At 42.8% G+C, this 19,046-nt stretch overlaps 1 pseudogene across 1 annotated transcript in view; it reads left to right on the top strand.

Moving 5' to 3' along the window:
• The window catches only part of LOC308280067 (fidgetin-like), a 77,356-nt pseudogene that overhangs the window by 54,179 nt on the left and 4,131 nt on the right, over positions 1 to 19,046 (top strand). The window lies entirely within an intron of this gene.

Here is a 19,046-nt window from a genome sequence, read left to right as displayed (position 1 = left end):
ATGTCTTACGGTATGGCACCGAAGCTGGATGGAAGGCGGTGTCCGTGGAAACACTGGTCGCACAACGCAGAGGCGATTCACAGGAAGGGTAAGAACAGCCTGCTCTTCCTGAGAAGACGGGATCGTTTGGCGTGTGCAACAGGATGCTACAGATGTTCTACCAATCTGGTATGGCAAGTGGAGCAGTTTTCTTTGGAATAACGTGCTGGGGAGGAACAACTGAGCGGGTGACACCTTCAACCTCAACAGACTGGTGAGGAAGGCGGACACCGTTGTTGGGTTCTCCTTGCAGGGGTGGAGGAATTGGCCAGGGTGCAGGAAACTTAATACAATCTTTAAGAACTCCCACCCGAGATCCTCGGATACTGGAGTAAGAGACAGAGGAACAGATAGATTCATCTACCCAGGACGGAGACGTGAGAGACTGGCAGTCCTTCGTGAATGTTGTCCTCACATTATACAATGAAACACAACGGTCGTTTGGTAAGGACAACTGTAACTTATAACTGGAATAGTTATCACTGACTGTTTGTTCCTGTCCGGTTTTGCTGGGAGTACATGTCACTTCTGCTTTTTGCACTGACCAATGGGCACTTTGCACTCTTAAGTGAACTTTTAAGCTGTGCGCATTTAATTAGTTAAGTATTATTGCATGTGTTTTTTTTTGCATGTATTTGACTTAAGTAGCAGTGACTGTTTTGGTCACATTGATTTGATTAGGGTCACTTTCTTGTTTGGCACTGCATTCATGAGTAGTAAGGGGAGGAACTGTGATGTTTGTTTTTATTTTATTTGGAATAAAAGACCACTTTGGTCGTAGTTTGGGTTGTTGTATAACTAAAATGTATTGTTTTCTTGGCCACCTTAGAGTTACATCATGGCAAGGTAAATACACAACCCAAACCTTTTCCAAAGTAGTCTTTTAAAAGACTACTGTTAAAAGCACTTCATCTTCAGCCACCTTACAGAAAATAAAGTTTTATTGAAGGAAATTAAATAAAGTTTTATTGAAGGAAATTATTGTATTGTTTTTATATCAAAATATCTGCATGTATACTGTATCTCATTTACAGCTCCAAGTGAGAAAAAAAGGTTCTGGGTAATTAAATCTCAATTATTGCTCATTAATGGCTCAAAGTAAGAATCTTGGGTCACAGTTAAGAGACTTAAATGAGCCATCAGAGAGCTCTCACCTATGTCTCATTTATTGCTCCTATCATCTCAAATAAAGCTACTCAATTATTTCTCATATTTGGCTCAATATGAGAGTAATATAGGATACACTAATGAGTCAATAGAGAGTGCTCCCCTACATCTCGTCTCTCACTCCCTGTAATCTCAGAATAAGATACTCAAATTCTTCTCAAACATGGCTCCAAATGAGAAGCTCCTTAAAGATCCTAAAGCACCTTTAGGATCTACAAGGAGCTTCAAGGAGAGCAATATCTGATCTTCTAATGAAGCACACATGAGAAACAAAAGTGTGGCTCCCTTACGTCTCATGAGCAACTGAAAAGCTTTAAATGAGAAGCAGATTTTTCCTCTGGGTACTGCTCATCATTACTATCCCCCCCAACACCCCCCCCCGCATGTCTACCATTATGCCCCGTTCTCCTCCCACGCATCTCAGCTTTGCCTCCATCCATCTCTGCTCAATCCACAGACACACTGTGTACGATCATGCTTACAAAGTCTCAGTAAGATGCTGCACAAAATGTGTCTTGATGTAGACCGAACACGCACACACATACGTATACGCACACACACACACACACACACACACACACACACAAGCAAGGAAACATATCGTTATATATGCAAGCACACAATATATACAAGCACGTTATATATACAAGCACACAACGCCTCGCACCGCGAGGCGTTGTCTGCTTGTATATCTGCTGTTTTCACTACTTTTGTGCGACGGCCTTGTATGATGAAGCAAGGCTTTACTTTGCGAAAGAACGTACACATTTGAAACTTGGAGATACAAGGTTTTCACCCGACAACAACGATATGAATGCAAACTATGAAAGCCATCTCTTTTTTGCTTGTCGTACTTCAAGTGAAAGCTGGAATGGGCCAATTAAGCACTCTGTACACCCACTGACATCTTAACAACACCGTTGTCCTAACAGTTCATCAAACTTTATTGTATTAATAAAATATATATATTTCTTTAGCGAACGATGACTGAAGGCCAGTGCAGTAAAATAATCCCACTTTTTTCAATTAAACTTGACTTCATGACTACACTTGTAGTTCAATTGATTGATTAGCCTCCAGTCCAGATACTGTCACTTGTGTAAAGCAAAGTGTTGGAATTTATCGCGTTGACAATACGGCGGTCAGCGTGTTCAGATTTCGGTACTACCCAGCATTGATCGTGTTTTTGCGTAAGTGAAAATAGGCTCTCACTCCCCTTCTCTCTTACTCTCAGGTCTATCTCCCCCTCTCATTCTTCCCTCTCTCTCTCTCTCCCTATCGCTCTTAGTCTGTCTGTCTCTTTTTCTCATTTTCTCTTGCTGATTGAGCTCTGGTCTGACGTCACACAGAAGAGACTGATTGTGCCTTAAAGCAGGGGTCTTCAACGTTTTCAGGCCAAGGACCCCTTAGTTGAGAGAGAGATGAAGCAGGGACCCCCACAACCTTTTCATAGATTCCATATAGTTTCATTGTTTGACAGCACAATCATCAGTGTATTTTGGATTCATGTCAATTTGTGTTTTTAGATATTAACCACTTGAACCATCAATACTTAATAAACTTGACCTTTCACTCTAAACTTAGCCTGCTCATTTTCCCCTCTACACAGAAGCTCTTTGCCGAAAATAGCCGATCTACAAGTTCACAACGCCTTTTGTCTAAAGTTCTCAGAATATAAACACTAGGGTTCAAATGGTTAATATAAAAAAGGAGAAAAAAACTTTGTATCACTCAAAGATTTGGAGGAGCCCCTGTAGTAACTCTGAGGATCCCTAGGGGTCCTGGAACCCTATACGTTTTATTATACATAATAAAACGTGTAGAACATTATATTACTTTTTTAGTTTTTTGCTGATAAAGACAGGGATATTGAAAAACAGTGTAGTACTGCTTTAAATTGAGGCATGGCGGGGCCCTCTCTGGATTAGTGCTCTGTGGCACCCTGCTGTGAGCAAGTGTCTCAGCCCAGAAACTATGTCATAACTGCCTCATTCCTGGCCATACTGTAGCACACTGTTTCCCAAACACTGGGTCTGACTCGGGACCCATTTGTGGGTTGCGCATCCATTTTTATTCAAAATATTTTCCAAATAATTCCCCCCAAAATGCTAAAATATGTAAATTAAACATTTCAAAAGAATTTTAGGGGGAGAAAAAATAAATAGAAGAAATTCCTATTATTCACTCACTGCCCAACTATATCTTGCGTTTTTCCTTACCTTTTCAAGTAGTCACAGAATATTTTTCGATCAATCCCCCGATCGTTCACACTCACAGAGAGGCTTTCTGTGCTTCCGTGAAAAGAAAAAGAAAGAAAAGACTACAAAGACTAATGACAGAGTAAAGACAGCAGTATGTAAAGAGATTATGAACCGCTAAGATAACTGTGTGCTCCTGGCCACGAACAAGTGGCACACAGAGACCTGAAGAATTGTTTATTGATTTGCTGTATACTTAATGTGCAGTGCATGAGACACCTGCTTACTTGCTCCTTTATTTATTTATTTAATTGTGGTGTTCTTCTATATTCTGTGGAAATTGTCCCCAATTGTCCAGAACAAATTGTCCAAAATGTTTGAGTCATGCACGCTCTCAATTAAAAGTCAAACTAGAAAAATATTGTTCCTTCGAAACAATTGTGGGCTCGCTTCAAGCCAGAAAACAATGGCTGTAAAAGTACAAAATGTCAATATCGCAGGCAGTGCTCTCTTTGACGTTACTGACGTCAAAGATTGGTCCATTTTGTTTAAAAAATGTGTTGTGCAAAAGTTGACCCGCTGGTGGCGCTATAACAGGCCAATGTAAGAAGGGTGGTATCTGTTCCTTGACCTATTGGGAATGTGCTTGCAAGATTTCACGCACATTGCAGGCTGTGTTCATGATTTGAGGTGTTTTTGGCTTTGGCCACTTTATCGCTGCTTGCAGCTATATTCATTATTATTATTTTTTTGTGTGTGTGCACTTCATAGGCATATTAGATAAAGGTCCTTAGATTGTGTGTAGAATGTTTCATGCAAATTGCAAAAAAAAAAATCCTAACGGGTTTAAGCGTTTCACAAACTGCTCAAAATGATATAGCGCCCCCCTTTGGCCAATTGGGGTAAGATTGGTTTTAGTGATATTTGGACTAACACTCTACATCTTTGCCAAATGCCATGAACATGTTACTTTGCATGTATGATTTAGAGGCAGAAGAATAATTTGCATAAAACTGCAATATTCATTGAATTTATTTAATAAAGCATGTTTCAATTTTAAAGAAATCCGATCTGACAGATCTTTAGATATCGGTCCAAAGTTCACGTAAAAAAAGTTTTGTGCACGTGGAGCGAAAATTCCAGAATAAAAGCGGGTTTACGCGTTTTACAAACTGCTCAAAATGGCGGAAAATCGAAGGGCAGAGCTTACTTAACAACGACACAGATGTCTTCCGCTTGAGTCAAAGCACGCGTGTAACAAGTTGCATGTCTTCAAACGAAACGAGTCATGACTTATGCCCGTTTGAAGTTTGAATTTTCAAACGCTTCGTATAGCGCCCCCCTTTGGCCAATTGGAATAAAATTGGTTTCAGTGATACTTTGACTAACCCTCCACATCTTTGCCAAATGCCATGAATGTGTAACTTTGCATGTATGATTTAGAGGCCGAAGAATAATTTGCATAAAACCGCAATATTGATTGATTTATTAAAAAAAATATATTTCACTTTAAAAGAAATCCGCCGAGACTAGTTTGACCGTATTGGTCCAAAGTTCATGTGAAAAAAGTTTTGTGCACTTGACGCGAAAATCCCAGGAGGAGATAGATTTTTACTGTTTTTCATATAATTCCGAATTGTGGGAGACCTAAAGGTCAGAGGTCAAAAGTTAGAGGGTAAAAGTTGTTCGGCATGAGGAGACGCATAAGTGTATACAGGTTTCATGGCTGTATGTATAACACAGCATGAGCTATACCTGTTCAAAGATCGCACTTTCGAAGGCTTCCTACAGCGCCACCATTTGGCCGATTGCTATAGAAAATAATAGCACACTTCGCCACTGTAAACTGAACACATTGATGTTTTTATTTTCATTTTCTCACTAAGTATGTAGGAGTAGAAAGGAACCGAAGTTTTTTGATACTTGCACTGACTGCCTGCCTAGTAAATAATGACAATATCTAAAGTGTGCTCGCCTTATAGGCGAGCCCACAATGACACGTAATTGTGGGCTCGCCTATAAAGGCGAGCACACTTTAGATGTTGTCATTATTTATCTATCAGTCATATCATGCATACTGTAGACGGGAACTTCGGTTCCTTTCTACTCCTACATACTTAGTGAGAAAATGAAAATAAAAACATCAATGTGTTCAGCTTACAGTGGCGAAGTGTGCTATTATTTTATACAGCAATCGGCCAAATGGTGGCGCTGTAGGAAGCCTTCGAAAGTGCGAACTTTGAACAGGGATAGCTCATGCTGTGTTTTAGGTACAGCCATGAAACCTGTATACATGTATGCGTCTCCTCATGCCGAACAACTTTTACCCTCTAACTTTTGACCTCTGACCTTTAGGTCTCCCACAATTCGGAATAATATGAAAAACAGAAAAAATCTATCTCCTCCTGGGTTTTTTTCGTTACGCGCACAAAACTTTTTTCACATGAACTTTGGACCAATACGGTCAGATTTATCTCGGCGGATTTCTTTTAAAGTGAAATATAATTTTTTAATAATTCAATCAATATTGCGGTTTTATGGAAATTATTCTTCGGCCTCTAAATCATACATGCAAAGTTACACGTTCATGGCATTTGGCAAAGATGTGGAGGGTTAGTCAAAGTATCACCGAAACCAATTTTATTCCAATCGGCCAAAGGGGGGCGCTATACGAAGCGTTTGAAAATTCGAACTTCAAACGGGCATAAGTCATGACTCGTTTTGTTTGAAGACATGCAACTTGTTACACGCGTGCTTTGACTCAAGCGGAAGACATCTGTGTCGTTGTTAAGTAAGCTCCGCCCTTAAATTTTCCGCCATTTTGAGCAGTTTGTAAAACTGCTCAAAATGGAATTTTCGCTCCACGTGCACAAAACTTTTTTTACGTGAACTTTGGACCAATCTCTAAAGATCTGTCAGATCGGATTTCTTTAAAATTGAAACATGCTTTTTTAATAAATTCAATGAATATTGCAGTTTTATGCAAATTATTCTTCTGCCTCTAAATCATACATGCAAAGTAACATGTTCATGGCATTTGGCAAAGATGTAGAGTGTTAGTCCAAATATCACTAAAACCAATCTTACCCCAATTGGCCAAACGGGGGCGCTATATCATTTTGAGCAGTTTGTGAAACGCTTAAACCTGTTAGGATTTCTTTAGCAATTTGCATGAAACATTCTACACACTATCTAAGGACCTTTATCTAATATGCCTATGAAGTGCACACACACACACACACACAAAAATATTATAATAATAAATATAGCTGCAAGCAGCGATAAAGTGGCCAAAGCCAAAAACACCTCAAATCATGAACACAGCCTGCAATGTGCGTGAAATCTTGCAAGCACATTCCCAATAGGTCAAGGAACAGATACCACCCTTCTCACATTGGCCTGTTATAGCGCCACCAGCGGGTCAACTTTTGCATAACAATTTTTTGGAACAAAATGGACCAATCTTTGACGTCAGTAACGTCAAAGTGAGCACTGCCTGCGATCTTGACATTTTGTGATTTTATAGCCATTGTTTTCTGGCTTGAAGCGAGCCCACAATTGTTTCGAAGGAACAATATTTGTCTAGTGTCAAAATGTGCCCTTTCACAGGATTTCAGGGGATTGCAACAGAACAACATCTTTCGTAAATTAAATTGACACTGAGGATTTTACTGTGTGTGTATAGGAGTTCCATAGAAAATAATTGTAAATACCCATGAGAAGAGACTAGAAAGCATGTTAAATACAAATTTGGTTAGCTATGGATTTGCAACTCATATGCAATTATCCGCGAGAGTTTACTGTAGAATTATGTGTGGGTCACATCCGGAGAGCAGCAGACATACTGTACAAGCTCACGTCGCATCGCAGATGCAACCGTTGTGAGCTTGAAGATCACTCTCGGCTGTAACGTCGGAACTGCCTCACAACTTCTTAGCAACGCACGATGGGACGTTGGAAAGTTGTGGATAGAAAGCTAGGAACCACCTCTTTGTTGTGGCATAATTAGCTAAAAGAAAAGAATTGAGTTCAGCAAGGTACTTTAAACAGAAAGTGGTCAGAGAGGTTTCTGGTTACGTGTTCTGTAATGGATACTGAGAGAGTGAGATGCCTCTGTATTTAACATGTAAACTGATCATGTGACATATACAGTAGTCATGTGGCACAGGAACAGCACTCAAGTTAAGATGACTTACTGGTCACTCCATCTGGGCTCAACTGAAAAGAGTTCATTACTGTACCTTGCTGGACAGCAGTCGTAACAGAGGATGTAAGATAAGATAAGGATGTTTGAATGTTGTATGTTGCAAGAGCATCTCTCCTCAGTTCATTCAGTTTTTGCCACATATGAAATATTCCCGTAAAATATATAAAAACCTGTTATTGTTTTCCATTTTTCTATCATTAGCTCTAATGATAGAAAAATGGAAGTGGGGTCTTCAACGCTTTCAGGCCACAGACCCCTTAGCTGAGAGAGATATGAAGCAGGGACCCCCACTACGTATTGTATAAAATTGTGTTTCGGATTAAAAATGTTAAAAGATTTCTTAGACAGCTTAGACTTGTTTGACAATACTGTCATCAGTGTAGGTTGTTGGTTTAATGTGTACTTTTAGACATTGAACTACTTGAATCGTCAATACTTAGTCGGCTCTTCTTTTCTCACCAAACATCTTTGCCAAGAATAGCAGATCTACATGCTCACAACGCCTTGTGCTGCGAGGTGAGCTTGTAGATCGGCTATTCTTGGCTAATGTTCCACACAGAATAAGGATACTATTAGGATTCAAGTGGTTAGTGTAGAAAAAATAAAGTTTCTATCACACAAAGATTTGGAGGACCCCCTGTAGTAACTTTGAGGACCCCCTAGGAGTCCCGGACCCCCTGTTGAAGACCCCTGCGTTAGAGTCTGAATATTGAATGGCCTGGCCATCCTCCCTCCCTGCTCAGGTCTTTGTCCAGGCGACAGGTACAGGGTTGGCCAGTCGCTGCTCAGCTCCTCTCCCCGGCTAAAACGTTGTAAACGATTAGAGAGGATCGCCGCTGTGCTAATTAGCCGTGTCCGCCGCTAGGACAGGAAGTTAGGGGTCTGAGGGAGCCCCTCCCCATAACTCCCTACCGCCCAGGGTGTGTTACCAAACAGACGCTGAGGGTGCGTTCGGAAATGCGCACTCCAGACCCTACTCAGAAAATGGGGTTTGACGGTGTGGTGCGTCGGTGCTGTGTTTTGATTGGTTGGCTTTCATGGCCATGTCTCGAGCGCTTCTCAGCCGTGAACAAAATGCAGCATTTGCAGCTTAATTGGTCGTTTGGGCTTGATACTGTAGTTACACATAACGTGTAAACTAACAGAAGGTATGCCAATTTTATGAATTACATCTCCTTTCAATGTCAATGTTATGTTAGCAACTGCTGCTTTTCAGAAAGTTTACCTTCAGAGTTCAGAGTGGAAAAAGCGCACAGCTGCCTCTTAACTGGTCGTTCGTAAATAACACACACTGAACGCACTCTACAACGTCACGCCCATTGCACTCACTACACTGAGCACACACCCGGTGTGCATTTCCAAACGCACCCCAAGTGTCAGGCAAAAAGAGCACGCGTGGGTGCGCGTGTGTGCGTGCCTTTGCTTGTGCTCACTTCATGTACCAGAGGATGCATGGCTCAGTTCCTCCACTAATGGTTTGAAATGTGCAAGCTTGCTTTACCTAGTACACACACGCACGCACGCACGCACTCACGCACGCACGCACGCACGCACGCACGCACGCACACACAGCAGCAGCAGCAGCAGCTCTCCAGGCCACGGCAGCCAGGCAATAAAGTCGGAGGAAGCGGCTTAAATGACAACAATATTATCCTTTATTTGCGCACGCCAAAGTCAAATCAAACGATGGGATGCACGGCGGCGGGGAGCGGGCCGCTGTGATTGGGCATTGCATGCGTCTGTCTGGCTGGCAGCCTTTGATAGACCACAGGCTTTTGATAAGTGACATGCTGCATGGCACAGGCTGGGATTAAAGGATTTAGGCCTAGAATTATTTAATGTTTTAAACTATTGAAAAATAGCAGATATACAAGCTCACAGCGCAGCACCGAGTGCCGCGCTGCGAGCTTGTAGATCTGCTATTTTTGAAAAATCATGAAAATGTGTGCACATTTTTCAGGATATATTTTTCAAAGCAAACTTTTGTAACTCAAATCTCTGCTGCTGGGGGGTCCCTGGAACAACATATTTTGAGATGGGGGTCCGTGGCCAAATATATCTGCATCTTTGGGGGTCCTTGACATAAAAAAGTTTGACAACCACTGATTTAGAGGAAGGATTTAGAAGTCGGGTCAAAGATATTCAAAGACTTGCACACATTTTCACGATTTTTCAAAAATAGCAGATCTACAAGCTCGCAGCGCGGCACTCGGTGCCGCGCTGTGAGCTTGTATATCTGCTATTTTTCAATAGTTAAAGCATAAAATAATGGTTAAAGTGGTTCAAATCTAGCGTGACTCGGGCACGTTCCCGGTCTTTGAGGATTAAAAGCAACACTATGGGCATCACAACCCTTCCCCGCGCTAGAAGGAGGGTGTGTGTGTGTGTGTGTGTGTGTGTGGGGATGGGCAGGGGGCAGATTATTTTCTTAGCGATTATTCTACAGATTGCTTTGCGAGAAGCGTGTTTTTGGAATATTCAAGAAATTATTTGACCAAAGATCAAAAACTCAAGCATTAGTTTTGTATTGCTTTGTTTATACTTTATTTTATTTGGTGTCGTGCAAAAAGTGTTATAAGCACACGCATTTAGAAAATTAAGCATTATGAAGCTTTGCACCTACAACCCCAAGATAGGGATCGATTCTGAGTTATTTGATTGAATTGATATTTTTTTAAATAATTGATTAAATCGATTAGTTCTATTAAATCAATGTTAGCGTGCATGTGTGCCACTCTCAGATGAGATTGAGAGGAGGAAAGAAAGAATCAACCCATTAAAACCAGGAAAGCATCTGTGTCATTTTCGACATTTTTCAAAAATGTAAAAAAAAAAAATACAATTTAAAAAATAGCAGATGTACAAGCTCACCAGCGTGTCACCTGGTGCCGCTCTGCGAGCTTGTACATCTGCTATTTTTTAAATTGTATTTTTTTTTTTACATTTTTAAAAAATATTGAAAGAACTACTGGTTTAGAAGACGACGGTAGAATTCGCCTCAGGTCTTAAGAAAAAATATCATCTCTGTCGGTCAGAAACCTCGTATCTCCAAGTTTCAAATGTGTACGTTTTTTCGTCAAGTAAAGCCCTGCTTCATAACACAAGACTGTGGCACAAAAGTAGTGAAAACAGGAGATCTACAAGCATGTTGTGTGGGCTATTTTCACTAGTTTAAAAAGTTTTTTTAAAATGATAAATACAAAAGGAACGGTTTTGGATATGCAAGGTTTCCACCCGACAGCGACGATATATATAATACAGAATGATGTGGAACCTGGGTGGAAAATGGAAGAGAATGAAGCAGAGAGAGAGGGAGGGAGAGGGAGGGAGAGAGAGGGAGGGAGAGAGAGAGAGGGAGAGCAGTGGCATCAATTGGGTATGGCAGGGGTATGCAGCTGCCATACCCTGGGTCCAGGGGAAAAATAAAAGTTATAAATAAATATAAATCCATGAATGTCTCTTTGTCTATCTGTGCTGGTTATTATGTTGTTAACTTACAGTAAAATAACTACAAATGCAAAATGTAACAAAATGGTCACTTTAACAAGGTATTATAATTATATTCTCCACAATTGTATTCGCCCCATCTTGACAACATGGTATATTCCCAGGTTCCGCAGGTCAGCTGCACAGGTGCAATGCATTATTGTTAATTGTGGCACGTTTACTAACATGCCAAGTTTAGCTACACTTGAACAACCGTTCCAGGCCGCCATATCCAGCCCAAGAAACCGTAGAAACCTGTGTAAAAAACGTCAGTCTTTTTTTCCAAAAGTCTCTTTTTTTCCAGACATTGTGAAAATAGCAGATCTACATGCTCACAACGCCTCGCGCTGCGAGGCGATAGAACCGTGTTATCCAAAATGTAATGCCATGAGGACTCCCATCTTTGCCATACCCTAGCTTTTGCTGAACTGACACCACTGGAAGCAGAGAGAGGGGGAGGGAAGGAGGGAGAGAGAGAGGGAGGGAGGGAGAGAGGGAGGACAAAGCGGCAGGGAGGCATGAAAACAAGAGGCAGACGGGAGGAGGAGGAGGAGGAGGAGGAGAGAAGCGAGCATGAGAGAGAGGGAAGGTCAAGGTGGTGCTGTGTGCAGACAGGAACCGAGCTGGAGACACAAGGTGTTGGAATTCATAGGCGGACACCGCTCCTCTGTGTGTGCGTGTACGTGTGCGTGTGCGTGTGTGTGTGTGTGTGTGTGTGTGCGCGTGCGCGTGCGTGTACGTGTCTGTCCGTCTGGGTCAGTGGATGGGATCATTTGTGTGGGTCTATTTTTATGCGCGTGCCTGTGTGTGCTAGTTTGTGAGCGCGGCGTGTACATACGAGTATCTTGCACTGTGTGTGTGTGTGTGTGTGTTTGAGCATGGCTATATGTGTGTGCGTGCGTGTGTGTGTGTATGTGTTCGTTTATGCTTGTCTGCTCTATGTATGTCAGTTTATGTGCACAGGAGGCATGTATCTTATACTGTATGTGTAAGTGTGTGTGTGCATGCAGTTACTGTACAGTTAAAAGTGTCTACAAAAGACGTGTGACTGTGAGCATGGCTCATTGTGCGTGCGTGCGTCTGCGTTGGCAATGGGCAGTGGTGGAAAAAGCATTAACATGTTTTACTAAAAAGTAAAAGTACCAATACTGCTATCTAGAAATACTCTGTTACAAGTAAAAGTCAGGAATTCAAAATGTACTTAAGTAAAAGTACAAAGTATTGGCATCAAAATATACTTAAAGTACCAAAAGTAAAAGTACTAAAAGTAAAAGTATAAGTGGTGTGCCACTGACAGTCAAGGACATCTTTGAGAAAGTAGATGGTGTTTCGCTCCGTCCAGGGACAATGGAAAGGAAGGATACTTTTTCTTCTTTTTTTCCTATTGTTTCTTTTATGGTTTACCGACTCGTGGAACGCTCATAATTGTATATACGGAGAATTATGTGCGGAATGGAGAGGAATCACGCAGTGTTTTTTTTCCTTCACGTTGGATCGGAGCCAAAACATCTCGGCTTCGGAATGGAGAGGAATCACGCAGTGTTTTTTTTCCTTCACGTTGGATCGGAGCCAAAACATCTCGGCTTCGGTAAACTGACGGTCCTTGGGACGCTGCTGCTGTCTAAGAACAAACCCCAGATAGGCAGAATGGACAGTCGGTCCATCATTTACTTTATTCTGCTTCTTTCTGGTGATATTGAGGTTCATCCAGGGCCCGTAGTCACTCGTCAAGCCGCCCGTCTCACGAGGGAATTACAGCTGCTTTCCGAGACAAAGAACCCCAGCGGAGGAAACATCGACACGGGTTCTACTGGTGACGAGTGCTATGGCTGCCCACGCGGCTCTCTACAGCAAAGCTCCAACATTGAGGCTACTCGTGACCAGCTCGCGGCCGTGGTTTTCGATCCGCCGCCCGATAACAACAGCGCCGACGTGGTCCTGGATGTCCCCCTGCCGCCCCCCCTCGTCACCGAGGATGCTGGTGCCCAGCTCGCAGCCGCTGGATCACCGGAGATGTCCGTCGAGCCGGATGCCCCCCCGCTGGTCCCGCCACCCCCCAGGGATCGTGATCAGTCGTGGCTGGCGCAATATCTTGGCTTTGAAGCTGTCGGCGCCGCCACACCGACCCCCCGTGAGGTCGAAAAGGCATGGATCTCCTCCTGTTTGAGCTCACAGTCAACACAGGAACCTGAGCTCACCCCCACCCCCACCCCCACCCCCACCGCTCCCACACTTCAGTCTCAACTACAACCGGACTATGATGACCACCTCCCCCCCACGACAAACTTTCCTGTCTCGGTCGAAGACAAAGAGCCCCCCTGCTCCGACGTTGGTTCGATCACTACAGAGAACATGCACTCTGTCGTTTTTGCTAAACCAGGACTTCATCATGTCCATTTAAACATCAATAGCTTGAATCCCAAAAAGCTGGAGTTAATTAAGGGAATGTTTCATGACGGTAAGGTAAAGATTTTATCCTTCTCTGAAACTAAACTTGATGACTCGTTTACGGATGCTAGCATTGAAATTGCCAACTATACTGTAACTGAAATGATAGAAACAGGTATGGAGGCGGAGTTTGCATGTATGTACATAATGATGTCAATTTTATGCCCCGTCCAGACTTACACCACAGTTCTCTTGAAACTGTATGGATTGAGGTAATCTTTGAACATGCAAAAAACATACTAGTATGCGCTGTCTATAGACCACCTGATCAGAATGACTTCTTTGAGCTGTTTGATGAGAGCTTAGCAAAGGTGGACGGTACTGAGTGTCACATTTTGGGCGACTGGAATGTGGACATTTTGCGTAAAGACGCACCCATGTTCAAGTCCTTTGATGGGTTATGCAATCAATACAGCCTCACTCAGCTTGTCACAGTACCCACCAGGGTGACAGAGCACTCTCAAACCCTCATAGATCTCGTCGTAACCACTGACAAGTCCAAAGTCACCGCTAGCGGGGCTATTGTATGCGGTCTTAGTGATCATTATATGATCTACTCTACCCGAAAAATACACAAACCCAAAGCTAGTGGCCACAGAACTGTCGTTGCTAGAAGCCTGAAGAACTACTCCAGTGAGGCTTTTAATCTCAAACTAGCGGGTGTAGACTTTTCCCCAGAGCTGCAGTGTACAGATGTCGAGGAAGCATGGTGCGGTTTTAAAACCAAATTGACCGATGCTCTAGACGACGTGGCCCCCTTGAATACCACCAGGGTTAAAGCCCGCCAAGAGCCATGGTATAACTCAGATATTGCAGAATCAGCTAAACTCAGAGACAAAAAATACGATGAAAAACGAAAGTGCTGCAAAAAGCTCAAGAAAAAATTCAACCATGACCTCAAAAAACACATTGAGCATCTTACTGCTCAATGCAAGAGACTTAGAAACCAGACAACCGCCCTAGTTAGATCCGCCAAAAAAAACTACATCGACGACAAAATCGATGAATACAAAAACAACCCACGAGACCTATGGAAGTTGCTTAACAACCAATTAGGCTTAAAATCCAAAACCATATGCCACAACATAAACATCAAAACGGACGCCGCTCTCATTTCTGACAAAGGTGAAGTGGCTACCCATTTTAACGAAACCTTTACCACCACAGCCCGTTCACTGGTCAAAAGACTGGTCGCCCCATCTGGGCGGTATGGTGAAGAATTTGTTAATACATTCTACAAAAAACTGGGCGTCAGTAAAGACAGCTTTAAACTTTCCACAGTGACAACTGATGAAGTGTTTAAAAAATTGAGCGCCCTACCTCAACACAAGGCCACTGGCCTTGATAAAATCCCAGCTAGATTTCTCAGAGATTCAGCCGCCACCATTGCTCCAATCATTACCCACATAATTAACCTTTCCATCGAACAGGGTCATGTCCCCCAGGACTTCAAACTAGCAAAAGTAACCCCCTTGCATAAAAAAGGTAGCAAACTAGACCCTGGAAACTACCGCCCCGTTTCCATTCTTAGCTCCATATCCAAAGTCATGGAGAAAATAGTCTACGAACAGATTGCAAGATATCTCGATGAGAATAATCTGATTTACGAGTTCCAATCTGGATTCAGAAAATCCCATTCCACTGACACATGCCTTCTCTATTTGACTGACCAAATCAAACGCGAAGCGGATCAGGGCAAGTATAGTGGCATGGTCATGATGGACCTCCAGAAGGCATTTGACACCGTGGATCATGCTATTCTGATTGAGAAACTAAAAGCCATCGGTCTTGACAGCGCAGCAGTGAGCTGGATGCAATCTTACCTGGTGGGGAGGGAACAGGTGGTGGAGATTAACGGTACCCTGTCCCCCCCCCCTCCCAGTAAGCTGTGGAGTTCCCCAAGGTAGCATACTGGGACCTCTGTTGTTCCTAATATACGTGAACGACATGGCATCTGCTTGCGACTGCAACCTGTTCCTGTTCGCGGATGACTCGGCTCTCCTAGTCTCGGGCAAGGACCACTTGCAGGTTGAAAAGACACTTAACTCTGAACTGAGTAAGATCTGCACATGGCTTAACGACAACAAATTATCAATTCACCTGGGCAAAACCGAGTCCATCCTCTTTGGATCAAATCATAACCTCAAAAAGGTAGAGAACTTCACAATCAAAGTGGGTGACAAGGTCATAACACGAAAAAACGAAATCTCCTACTTAGGATGTATCCTTGAAGCTAATCTTTCCAGCGAAAAGATGACTTCAAAAGTAATACAAAAAATCAACCAACGAACTCGTTTCCTACAGAGGATCGCCCCATTGGTCAACTTCAACACACTGAAGACCATAGCTGGTGCAATAATCCAGCCCCTCTTTGACTATGGAGTCCACGTATGGTATCGTGACGCCCCACAAGCCCTAAAAACTAAACTCCAAACAGCCCAAAATAAACTAATTAGGGTCCTGCTTAACCTTCCCAATCAGACTCACCTCACCGCTACTCACCAGTTAAGAGTGGGGTGGCTCAGAGTAGATGACAGAGTACAGCAACTTGCAATGGGCCTGGTGTACAAGATACACTACACCACTATGATACCCAAGTACCTGTCAAAATACTTTATAAACGTTAAGGATGTCCATAATTACAACACCAGAGGCAGTGCCACAGATCACGTTCAACCCAGAGTCAACTCAAAGAAAGGGTCGAACTCGTTCTTCTGCTACACCACAAAAATGTGGAATGCCTTACCGAAGGCCATAAAGGAGTGTGGATCACTAGCATCCTTTAAAATTGCCCTAAAAAACCACTTACAGGCAGCAGCCGTTCACAACTGGTAAAAACCTAGCCCAACCCTACCCTCCCTGCCCCTTCCTTGTATATACTGTACATACTGATTGTTTAGACTTACTGTTACCTGCCCCTTCCTTGTATATATTGTATATACTGTACTTACTGATTGTATAGACCTACTGTTTTCTTTTTTTCTTTACATATCTACTGCATAGTACTGTGTTCTATTTGTCTGTCATTAAATGTTATATGAGATACTTTAATGGTTTCCTGTTGAAATGAGCTTAGTCTTTTCATGGATCTCCTTTTAGTAGACCTTGTACCAGTGAACTGTACCGTCATGAATCTGTACATTTTTCTATGCAAACTTCTAATAAAGCCTTCAATCAATCAATCAATCAAAGCAAATCTGCTATTTTCAAACATTTAATGTTTGAAAATAGCAGATTTGCGACGCGTTGTGAGCATGTTATTAGATAGGTCAAATAGCCAAGGTAGAAAATAGGGCTAAAGTGAATTAATGTATGTTTTATAATAATCATTTATACCTGCAAGTTTTCAAATCATCGCAGTGGAGAAAAAGTACAACATTTGGATCCGAAATGTAGCGGAGTAGAAGTAAAAGTATTGTAAATTGGAATTACTCTGAGTAAAGTACAAATAACTCAAAAGTTGAGTTAAGTACAGTACTTAAAGTAAATGTACTTGGTTACTTTACACCAGCGGTTCTCAAACTTTTAAGGCTGTGACCCCCAAAATAATCATATTTTAACTGGGGACCCCCACCCTGACGACCACTAAGAGTTGTGGCATTACATTTTGTATAACACGGCTATATTGTAGCAGATCTACACGTAGCAGATCTACATGCGTTGCGAGGCGTTGTGAGCGTGGCGATCTGCTATTTTCTCAATTTCTGCCTCTAATATTTGACAACTTGGCCAATGTTGGAGGTATTAAAAAGTCCTTAAATTGTCACTTTAGAAATGTGCAGATACCCTCTATACACGTAAACTTTATGCTGGTTTGTTTACTGTTGAGTAATGTTAATGTTCCACATTAAGTTAATCATCTGGGGACCCCCCGAAATAATCTAGGGACCCCGACCCACAGGTTGAGAACCACTGCTTTACAGCAGGCTGAGCGGAGCAGTAGGGGGGGTGGGGGGGGATTTCTTTGTGACACTCAAACCCATCTCCAGCAGACTCCAGATGAGCCGGGGATTATGACTGACCCTCCATGCCTCTGTCTTATTGGTCTGGCTGCCCCGACTGGCACACATGCACGCACACACACGCACACACACACGCACGCCCACACACACACACACACACACGCGCGCACACACACACACACACACACACACACACACACACACACACACACACGCACGCCCACACACGCACGCACGCACGCACGCCCACACACGCACGCACGCACGCGCGCGCACGCACGCACGCACGCACGCACGCACGCACGCACGGCACACACACACACACACACACACACACACACACACACACACACACACACACACACACACACACACACACCACACCCGCCACTGCAACGTGTCCACTGACAGTGTCCTTCACATGATGTGTGGAATTTACAATTCATGTGCGCCAGTACACGAGGCTCTAATATAGATATAGATAGAAAATAGAAAACGCACATTCTCTCTCTCTCTCTCTCTGTCTCTCTCTGTCTCTACATATACTGTATATATACAGTATGTACAGTATATTGTCACTGTCGGGCAGAAACCTTGTATCTCCAAGTTTCACATATGTAATTATTTTCGTAATGTAAAGCCCTGCTTCAGCATACAAGACTGTCGTCTTAAACTAGGGAAAATAATCAATGGCTCACAACGCCTCGCACTATTTCCCCTAGTGCTTGTAGACCAGCTATGTTCACTAAGGAGCTGAGTGGTTAGGGAGCCCACATGGGGAACCAGAGCCCCTGGTTGTCCCAGGTTCGATTCCAGGCCGGGGTAGCAATGTCGATGTGTGTCCCTGAGCAAGACTCTTAACCCCTAATTGCTTGCGCGCTCCTTGTGGGCAGCAAATCGGCTGGGTCGGGCTGAAAATACTGAGGAAATAGGTATCTATTATTATTACTATTTTAAATCATTTTTAAAATTATAAATACAAAACGAACGGTTTTGGACATAAAGGGTTTCCACCCGACAACAACGTAGGGAAATAAAAGGTGAATTGATCCCAGTGCATGACGGAGGGCGCTATCTCAATAAATTAAATCTCCACGATACGATTATCGCGAGTGTTTTTATCACGATAAATGATAATATTGCGAATCCCTACCTCTGTGACGTCAAGGCTGCAATCCGTACGCTTTAGAGAGGTAATTGTCATTGCAACGCCTGATATTTGATTAAAATGTATTCTGGATTGAGTTGAATAGAGAGAGAGAGAGAGAGGAAACATAGCTATAATCTAGGCTACACACAGACATCCACATGTCCCTTAAGATGGTCCGTATGGATCTATAGGGTGAATGTGACCGCGGCAGATGAAAAAGAGGACACCTGAAAAAAAGAAGTTTTTCTGCACTCCTCTTTGTGTGAGTCTCGGGGGAAGGGATGCTTTTATCAGCGTCATTAATTTACCGTCATTTGAATGCATAATTTTAACTTTGTTCGTGTTTGTGTGCGTGTGCGTGTGCGTGTGTGTGTGTGTGTGTGTGTGTG

This window comes from Nannobrachium achirus (assembly GCF_963921795.1).
Source record: "Nannobrachium achirus genome assembly, chromosome: 24".
In the NCBI taxonomy this organism is placed as follows: domain Eukaryota; kingdom Metazoa; phylum Chordata; class Actinopteri; order Myctophiformes; family Myctophidae; genus Nannobrachium; species Nannobrachium achirus.
This window is presented reverse-complemented; position numbering and strand designations above follow the sequence as displayed.